Source organism: Vipera berus, assembly GCF_964194415.1.
Source record: "Vipera berus genome assembly, chromosome: 9".
NCBI lineage: Eukaryota > Metazoa > Chordata > Lepidosauria > Squamata > Viperidae > Vipera > Vipera berus.
The window spans coordinates 17,688,343-17,698,711 of record NC_138212.1 but is presented as its reverse complement, the minus strand read 5'-3'; the positions used below and the strand labels follow the sequence as shown (position 1 = coordinate 17,698,711).

Genomic DNA, 10,369 nt, shown 5'->3' with positions numbered 1-10,369 from the left:
AATTTTGCCTTGTATACCGCCCTGAGTCCTTTGGGAATAGGGCGGTATATAAACCAAATAAATAAATAAATAAATAAATAAATAAATAAATAAATAAATAAATAAATAAATAAATATATGTACTCCCATGTAACACCTCTTCTCCGCGAGCTGCATTGGCTTCCAGTTGCCCTCCGGGTGAGATTCAAGGTGCTGGTGATGACCTATAAAGCCCTACATGGCTTGGGTCCGGATTATCTGAGGGAGCACCTGCTGCCAGCATCAACTTCCCATCGTCCTGTGTGCTCCCACAGGGAGGGCCTTCTCAGGGTGCCGCCGGTTAGGGAGTGCCGGCGGGTGATCCCCAGAGGGAGGGCATTTTCTGTGGGTGCACCTGCCCTTTGGAATGATTTACCTGTGGAACTCCGGACCGCCCCCGATCTGCGTTCATTTCGCCGGGACCTGAAAACCTGGCTTTTCGATCTATCAGGCCTGGACTGAAGGGGTTTTAGCTTTTTAAATATTGTTTTAATTGTTGGGCTTTAATTAATTTAATTTATTTTAATTTTATATTATCTTTTTATATTGTCTTTTATATGCTGCCCTGTAAACCGCCCTGAGTCCTTCGGGAATAGGGCGGTATAGAAAACTAAACAAATAAATAAATGAATTTTTCAAAGTTCTGACAGCTGTATACCCCCTGCAGCCACAAGATCTCACTTGGGTCACTTGGCAACCAGTTCACATTAGCGGCTATTTGCAGCATCCTGGGGTCATGTGACCACAATTTTCACTGATTTTGCTGGTTTCCAGCATTTCGTTCCAATTTCCATCAAAAACACCCCTGGGCATAGTCGATTCATTTAACGACCACTGCATTCACTGAACAACAGTTACAGAACAAGGCTGTGAAATCAGGCCCAATCATCTGGTGACCTACTTAACAATCACTACAACTTAAGAGCAGAATCCTGGGCACAATTACGGTTATAAGTTAAGGACCATCTCTGTTGCTCAAGATGGAACATGCAGGGGAAGCGTGCGAAGGAACACGGAAACACACAGCTTTTTCTTTCTCTGCAATAGAGACTTCCAGGGACCAAAACTTCTTTGCCCAAAGCTTTGCTGATGTGGACTCTGATGTTTGGACTCTGCCAACAAATGGAGACTTGGTATCTTCAGCTTAGAGTGTAGCTGTTGGTTTCTGGCTTTCCTGATAAACTAAATAAGAACTGCCAGTCAGTATGCAAAGAGAGATAACAAGCTCTTTTACACAAGTGCTTCCCTATCACAGGAAACAATGCCTGCTTTTTGGGGGTGGGTGGGTGGGTGGGGGTGGAGAACTTCCTTCATTATTCCCAAGAATCCAAATCAGCCATACTTTGTCTCCTGCCCACCCGAGAGATTAGACTACAGCTTCCATCATTCTTTCATTCTTAAATTTTGATACAAATTTAAAGGTTCAGAAAGCAATCCCTGGATTCAGCTAAAGCACAGGTCTGCAACCCGCGGCTCCGGAGCTGCATGCGGCTCTTTCAGCCGCCTCCTGCGGCTCCCAGTCCTCTGCCATGTGTAGTCCAAAAAAAAAGTGGGACTAAAAAAGTTCAACCAATCAATTCAAATATGCAGGGTAAGTGCATATCTCGCCTTGGCTCCACTCTTCAGTCAAATCCTGTTCTGCGCATGCGCGCATATACGCACATGTGCACACATTTTTTGCGGCTCCCAGTTTTTCCTTTTGTGAGGGAACCGGTTCCGAGTGGCTCTTTCACTGTTTCAGGTTGCTGACCCCTGAGCTAAAGGATCGGTCCCAAGTGCAGGACAAATGACAAGAATGTGCTTCTTTTTGCATCGTGCACAGTTAGCTGATGGAACTCAAGGCCACCAGATGGAGTGAGAGTCGTTGGAAAAGAGAGCATTTGAAAAAGGGGGGAAATGGATGCTACATATGGAGCATAAGAAGCCTACGATAAAAGTTAGCAAAATAGGTCTCCATGTTTCGTGGCAGCATTATCAGAAGCAGATAATAGCACTTAGCACTTAGACTTAAATATCGCTCCACAGTACTTTAAATCCTTCTCTAAGCAGTGTACAGAGTCAACATATTGCCCTCAACAATCTGGGTCATTTTACCAGCCTCGGAAGAATAGAAGGCTTAGTCAACCTTGAGCCAGTGAGAATCAAACTGCTGGTAGTCGGCAGAGTTAGCTTGCAATACTGCATTCTAACCACTGCACCAATGCGGCTCTTCCTAGGTAATCTGGCGTCTTGGATCCTGACATTTATGCATATATCTCCTCTTATCTACTGCAACATATTTAAAGCAACTTTTAATTTAAAAAGGTGGCAGACCTGCTATAAAACCACATCAAAATCATCTTTGCTCAGAATGATTTCTCCGAGTTTGCAGAGGTGTTAAAAAATAAAAATGTCAGATGGTTGCAGCCCAGGGCTTTCTTTGACAGGATGCCCATTTCTTCAGAAAAACAACAGCAAAGGTAAAATGGATGAACCGGTCAGGAGCTAGAAGGGGAGATAAGACACAACTTCATCAATTTGCCTTCTGTTCAATGGGCATATTGTGAGTGAACCTTCCCAGCAGAGACGCAGGCTTGCGAGCAGATAGGTTTATGGGCAGCCATTTCATAAGTCCACCCATGAGACGTATTCAAAATACCAAACAGAGCAGAATAAATAGTCTTTGGCTTACAACCAATTGTTTAGCGACCTTTCAAAGCTACAACAGCATGAAAAAGGGTCTTATGACCAGTCCTCACACTTATGACTATTGTAGCATCCCTACAGTCATACCTCTGAACACACCAACAAAGTCTTCTTTAACCGTACTCTATGGACACCCCTGTTCTTATGGTGTTTTTTTAAATCATTATTGTTATTTCTCTATCTCAGTGTTTCCCACCCTTGGCAACTATATGATGTGTGAACTTCAATGCCCAGAATTCTGGGAGTTGAAGTCCATACATCTTAAAGTTGCTAAAAGTCATATATCCCAGAAGCACTGTTCATCAGTAAGTTGGGAAGGTAAATCTAACATACATACATACATACATACATACATACATACATACATACATACATACGTAAATTATTCAAATTGCTAATAAAGAATTAGGGAGGCTGATATGGCCATTTCGAACTCCCTAATTCTTTATTAGCAATTTGAATAATTTACACAAATAATGAACTGTCGTAAGTTGTGACTATAGCCTGCAGATAGCCTTGGGCTAGGCTGAAACAGGAAAGAAGATTTAACTAGCAAGGTATTCAAAAGATTTGACAAATACTTAACACATATATATATACATATATATATATATATATGTATGTATATATGTGTTAAGTATTTGTCAAATCTTTTGAATACCTTGCTAGTTAAATCTTCTTTCCTGTTTCATATATATATATCCCTTTTTGGAGTTCAGGCAACTGAATGGAGCTGAGCATTTACTGCCCAGATGCCTTTCCTGATGCCTACACGGAGTTCACAGCAGATATTTCCTCTTTGCACCCTGATAGGGAAATATCTGCCACTGCCTAGGATGAAACTCTCAACCTTCACAGTGAGAGGAGAGTGTCTTCACCACGCCACTCTGAATCTGATCTACATATATGCTATGAAATATTTTGTCCAGATTGACTGATTTGATTTTTTTATATTTACCTTCAGTGCAGCCCAATTTCGAATAAACTCTGGGCAGCTTGCAACCTAAAAATCAGAAATAGTATTTAGTTGGAACAAAAACATTAACATGAATAAAGATGGCAAATCTGGACCACAACAATATCACACACCCAACAAGGGCTCCAACTGTTCTAGCTCAAAGCCCAGGGGAAGATTTAGGTTTTCTGAGTTTCCTCAAATACCATTAAGATGAGAAATAAACCAGCCAGGCAAATACCACTAGAATGAGGTGGTCCCTGAAGCAACCAGGCCCCATGCCAGGTAGGGCTTTATAGGCCATAAGCAGTAACTTGAATCACACCTGGAAGCAAACTGGCAGCCAGTTGTGATGGCAATGCGGAAGACAGTTGCTATCTGGAGGAGTTCAGTGACATGTTTTTATTTCTCCTTCATATTAAGGAAAGTCTAAACGTTTAGGGATCATACTGAGCTAACTTGCTTGGTTTTTTTCTTTTTCTTTTTTCTTTACTTTTGTAGAAAGGGGTACCTTGCATTGGCCTCTGTGGAAACGGTCCAGCCAATGGGGCATCTCTGCTGTTGTTATAAAGGAGCTCCTGGCAGCTTATAAAACAAACTTGGCCCTTTTATGATTTGTGGACACGCTGGCTGAGGAATTCTGGGAGTTGAAGTCCACAAGTCATAAAAGGGCCAAGTTTGAAGACCCCTGTTATAAGAGATTTGGAGATCATCTTTTTAGGTATGCTTTTTATGTTGTATTTTTCAGCCTGCTTGCTTGAGCTAATAATAAAGCTTAAAATCCCTGTATTTACTGGTGTGCTTATTGTCTCTGGATCCAAAAGAACCAGTTGCCTGAGCACCTGATCACTGCCCTGACACTTGGCAAAGCCCCAGTGAAGTTCACAAAATTGATGTGTCATACTAGTGCACAGAGACATACACATCACTGGTCACACTGCTGCATTCTTGACCAGCTGAACCTTCCCAATGGATCTTCAAGGTAACCCTAGGTGATGCACCTGAGATAACTAAGACACTATGGAAGGTCTGAATGGCCTTCAGATCTAAGATATGGAATTTTCCAGAAGCCTTCCTAGCCACGGGTACCACCTACTCATTGAGCAGAAACCTGGACTCCCCAAAGACCCTCAAATTCCACATCATTCTTGGACCACAGGACCAGCACCACTACCCCATCCAAGGTTCCAGATAATCTCATAATCCAGATGCATTTATTCTCTGCTAAATGACTCTAGAATGAAAAGAGCTAGAAGACAGTACAGTGGCGGATTATGTTAGTGTGATAAGTGTGCAGCGTTCTTTCAATGCAGCACAACAGTGCCCCCTAAAGCATCCGATGTACCAAAAGGTCTAAACAGACAATGTGCATCTCTGGATTGCCCCAAAACATTTCCTAAAGGAACCGTTCAACACAGTGGGGGGAGGGGAATCAGCCAGTGCCTTTACCTAATGATCATATATTCACTAAGGAGGGTGGAATTCTGTTTTGCTGGCTAGACCCAGGGCTTTGGAGACAAGAGGCAACATGGAGCATTGGGGGAAAGTGTGGGACAAGAAAGAGGATCAGCTGGGTTCTAGTCACATAGAATAGAATAGAATAGAATAGAATAGAATAGAATAGAATAGAATAGAATAGAATAGAATAGAATAGAATAGAATAGAATAGAATAGAATAGAATAGAATAGAATAGAATAGAATAGAATAGAATAGAATAGAATAGAATAGAATAGAATAGAATAGAATAGAATCTGGAAGGGACCTTGGAGGGCTTCTAGTCCAGCCCCCTGCTCAAGCAGGAGAACCTATACTATTTCAGACAAGTGACTGTCCACTTAATGCCTGCAGCAAAAAAGTTGTAAGAGCAGGTCCGGTCATGTGGTGACCCACTTTATGACCATCACAACTTACAACCTTAACCGCGAGGCTCAATTACGGTTGTAACTGGAGGATTATCTATATACTCTGCAGCAACAGAGTTCCTGGCCAGATCTACCTCAAAGAGCTGACAAGGGTTGTCATCCTTTCCTGGAGGAAAGATGAAATGGAAATCTTATACATACATACATTCTATCTGTTTGAATTAGAGTGTCAATTTGGTGTAGGAGCTGGTATCAGAATAACTAGGAGACCCTGAGTTCTAGTCTCATCTAGGAGACCTGGGGCCAGTTCCCCCCTCTCAGCCCGAGGAAGAAAGGAATGGAAGTGAAATCTGAGAATGTTGCCAAGAAAACTACTGGAATTTGTTCATGTACATATCAGAAGTCAACACTGACTTGAAGGCAATGAGAGCCAGTTTGACGTAATGATGACGGTGCGGGACTAGAAACCAGGAGATACAAATACAGAATAAATAAAGTTGGAAGGGACTTTGGAGGTCGTCTAGTCTAACCTCCTATACCATTTCTGACAAGTGGCTGTCCGTTCTCATCTTAAAAACCTCCAGCGATGAAGCACCTACAACTTCTGAAGGCAAGCTGTTCCACTGGTTAACTGTCCTCACTGTTAGGAAATTTCTCCTTAGTTCTAGGTTGCTTCTCTCCTTGATTTGTTTCCATCCATTATTTCTTGTCCTGCCTTCAGGTGCTTTGGAAAATAGGTTGACCCCCCCCCTTCTTTGTGGCAGCCGCTCAAATATTGGAAGACTACTATCATGTCACCCCCTAGTCCTTCTTTTTTATTAGAATAGCCATACCCAATTCCTGCAATCATTCTTCATATGTTTCAGGATTCTTCTCCTGCCTTGGGCACAAAGCCAGTAGGGTGGCCTTGAGCCAGTCAACTTCTCTCAGCCCTAGAAAAGAGGCAATGGCAAACCACTTTGAAAATCTTGCCAAGTAAATCCCGGGAACCAGATAGTCAGCAAAAATCAAGAGTGGCTCAAGGTGCACGCGCGCGCACACACACACACACACACACACACACACACACACACACACACACACAGGGTTGAACTTCCTGCATTTCATTATTAACATTATTATCCCATATTGATCTGCATGACAGCCTCCCGTCATTTTAAAACAATAAATGCACCTTCTGCAGAATAACCGGGAGCAGTTTGAGCTGAACAGCTGGATATTACCGTTATACTTTTTCAGGTTGCATCGATTCTGTCAATGAAAAAGACCCCCCAACGTGTGCCTGGAAATCAGGTGTATTAAGGTAGTGACCAGAGTGTACTCAGCCGGCATTAGCACAGAGGTGTCCACAGGAGGGTGACTTCAATTGCATCAATGTGACCACCCTCTTAACTTTTTCAACTCCTTCCATGCAGAATCAGCACATACCTAAAGAGAGTTAAGCCACTAACAGGAAGCCGTTAGCAAGCAGATGGAGACTTTCTCTATGCAAAACAAAAAATCCACACGGCAAGGAAATAAGAATTATTCCTGACAAAATGCACCGGTTCCCCCAGACATAGCCCTAGGAATTTTGCTCTGTAGAGTTTATTTGCTTTTTTTTAAAAAAAAACAAACGTCCACATGTATCTTTGCATCTCTCCTCCGGAGTCTGGGGACTCCTACCTCTTTTCAGATATGGATGACAGCCGTGGGCTTGTTATGTTTTCACAGACTGAATGTGTGAAAGGGTTCCAAAGGGTCCGACGTTTTCAAGGACAGCACAGGCACAAAAAAATACCAAGCCAGCTTATCCAAAGCTATCAGCTGTTTGACCTTTTCCCACATCTGCAGGAAATTAGGCACCCTCTAACCTTGAATCGGGACCAGAGGAAACCAGCAAACAAGCAAACTCTGCAAGCAGCTGACAGAAGGACGTTGGGAATGTGGAGATCACCCAAATCACTGTGAAGGAGAAAAAGAAAACAGCATGTGGGGGTCAAAGAAAGAGGTAAAGGAGACCTGAATTTGTTAGTCCCAGCCAATTCTTTCTTTTTCTTTTTTTTCTATTTGCACGTAATCAGCACAAAATACAGGCATTCCTTTATTTACAACAGTTCATTTAGGGACCATTCAAAGTTACAATGGCACTGAAAAAAACTGACTTACGACCGTTTTTTCACACTTACGACCGTTGCATCCTCAGGGTCACGTGATCAAAATCCAGAGGTTTGGCAACTGACTCATATTTATGACAGTCAGCCTTTACAGGAGTCCGAAATACAATTACAGGCAGTCCTCGATTTATAGCCATTTGTTTAGTCGCCAAAGTTACAACGGCATTTTTCACCTATCACCCTTGACACCCTCTTCTTTGTGGTAGCCCCTCAGATATACTATATATAAACACTCGTTCCACTGATTGTTCTTACTTTCAGGAAGTTTCTCCTTAGTTCCAGGTTGCTTCTCTCCTTGACTAGTTTCCATCCGTTGCTTCTTGTCCTGCCTTCAGTCGCTTTGGAGGATAGCTTGACTCCCTCTTCTTTGTGGCAGCCCCTGAGATATTGGAACACTGCTATCATGTCACCCCTCACCCTTCTCTTCGTTAAACTAGACATACCCAATTCCAGCAACTGTTTTAGCCTCCAGGCCTTTAATCGTCTTCATTGCTCTTCGTTGCTTAGTTACTCTTCTCTGCACTCTTTCCAAAGTCTCAAGAAAGTCTCAAGTGAGACTAGGATTTTCCACATCTGCAGTAAAAAGCAATTATTTACTTATGAACATTTCTGTGCTCCTCTACTCTCAACATCTCAGAGCTAGGAAGAGGAAAAAGCAGAGGAAAAACAAGACCACTGTCCTCAAACAAATGCATTGTAATGCCATTGATCCACATGGGTAGATACCAACACTTGGCATCTCCAAATACTTTAGTTTTTTTCAAGCATCTTTACTTTTCTTGCATCTTCAGCCTTTTCTCAGATGCTATTGGACAGGACTTATTGGAGCATCAGGGGAAAAAAAAATCTTGCAAGAATGAGCTGCTGCATTAATTGTGTGTGTTAGGACTTACTGCCCACACCGATAGTCCTCATTTAAAAACCACAGTTGAGGCCGGCAACTCTGTTAAGAAAGCGGTCACTAAGTAAAACCACAATGGTGCTTATCATGTTACAAGAAATGATTCACTGACCTGCAAAGGTCGTAAGTATAAGGTTTAGTCGTAAAGTTACTTTTTCATCACCGTCGTAACTGCGAATGGTCACTAAATGAGGCAGTCGCTAAACAAGTGCTACTTGCGTATGGTAAGTGAACGAATGCCCGTGATTAGTCGAATGAGGAGGCATTGAATTGACTTTGTGAAAGGGTTCTGCAAGTGACATATAAACCAGGGGTCCCCAAACCCTAGTCCATGGACCAGTACCGGAGCTGCAGCATGCCAGCAACTGGTCCGCACAAAGAAGCGAAGCCCTATCCTCAGGATGCAGGTAGCATACAAAACCACGCTTCCTCCAGTCCACGGAAAAACCTCTCTCCACGGAACTGGTCCCTGGTTCCCAAAAGGTTGGCAGTGGCTGGCATAAACCATTCTGACTTCCTAAACTGCAGTATGATGCATTCATAATTAATAACAAGAACACGATGAATCAGTAAAAAAAAAAGCAAACCAGTGTTCATTTACAAGCACCCAGGTCTCTGTAAACTATTTAAAACCAAGTTGAACTGTGCAAGTGCATTGATGCTGCCGCTTCAAAATGTGCAAAACACCAAGTGCTTAACCTGGGCCCATCGATGCAGCACCCTGGACGTAAACATTGTTATATTCTTGGCAAGCAGGCATGCAATTTCAGCCATTTTTAACAACAACAAAAAACCCTTTTACTATTACTCTACCCTTACGATAATTTTTGAAAGTCCGTTGCTTTGCCTTATTCTTCCTCAATCGATTGGATACCAGTTCTTTTTCATCACTCTTTAATTCAAACCTTTCCTTCCATTTTTTGGGGGTGCAGCAGCGATGACAAAATAGATGGATGGCAAAGAGAACCGCAGTGGTCTCGGATCTTCCCCCCCCCCCTAAAATTCTTCGAAATCAGTTAATGGTTATACATATATAAACAGCATCAATATTTGCATATTTTAAAAAAATGACACCTTCCCCATTTTAAAGTCAAGCGGATGTTTCAGTGATGGGAAATCCTGCACAGCCAGTTGCTTTTCATATTCTAAATTCTACCAAGGAGTGATAACTAAGACAGAAGATCTAAATAAATAAATAAATAAATAAACCCCATCTGCCACATTCTGACTGCCCTGCTGGTTATCTTAGCTTTTTAAACTTCACTTTCATGTTAGTATATTTACATCACCTTCATTGTCTTCACGTTAATTGTAGTCTTGTTTATAATGTAATTTTTAGGGGGGGGGTATTTTAGCTTATTCTTAAAGCTAAGATTGTCTTCAGAGGAATAGTTGTAGATATTGTCATATAGAGTTTTTGTGATAAGTCTATCATTACAAAAAAAAAGTCAGTTTGGTGCAGTGCTTAAGGCACCAGGGTAGGAACCAGGAGACTGTGAATTCTAGTTCTACTTTATTTACAAAGGCAGTTGGGCGATTTTGGGCCAGTCTTTTTATCTCAATTCTAAGAAAGTGACAAGGGCAAGCCTCTTCTGAAATCTTGCCAAAAAACCTACAAGGATGATTTTGGTTGTCTCCAGGACTCAATACTCAAGGGGGGGGGGTGGAATTCCACAAACAAACCAGTTTTAACAGTTTTGAACTCAAGTACAGACAACAGCAGCTTCACTTCCCAAAAAAGACATACATGTTTTACCATGAGGTAAATTCTAGTTCTGAAGTCTCCTTAGA

General features: G+C 42.1%; 1 long non-coding RNA gene across 1 annotated transcript; it reads right to left on the bottom strand.

Annotated features, from left to right (window-relative positions):
• Window positions 1-807: 807 nt before the first annotated feature.
• On the bottom strand, window positions 808-7,209 carry LOC308672366. The gene is made up of 4 exons (XR_014027400.1): window positions 6,355-7,209; window positions 3,662-3,706; window positions 2,332-2,502; window positions 808-1,200 (listed from the first exon to the last, which is right to left on the bottom strand). It is a non-coding gene; the product is annotated as an uncharacterized lncRNA (long non-coding RNA).
• Window positions 7,210-10,369: the final 3,160 nt, after the last annotated feature.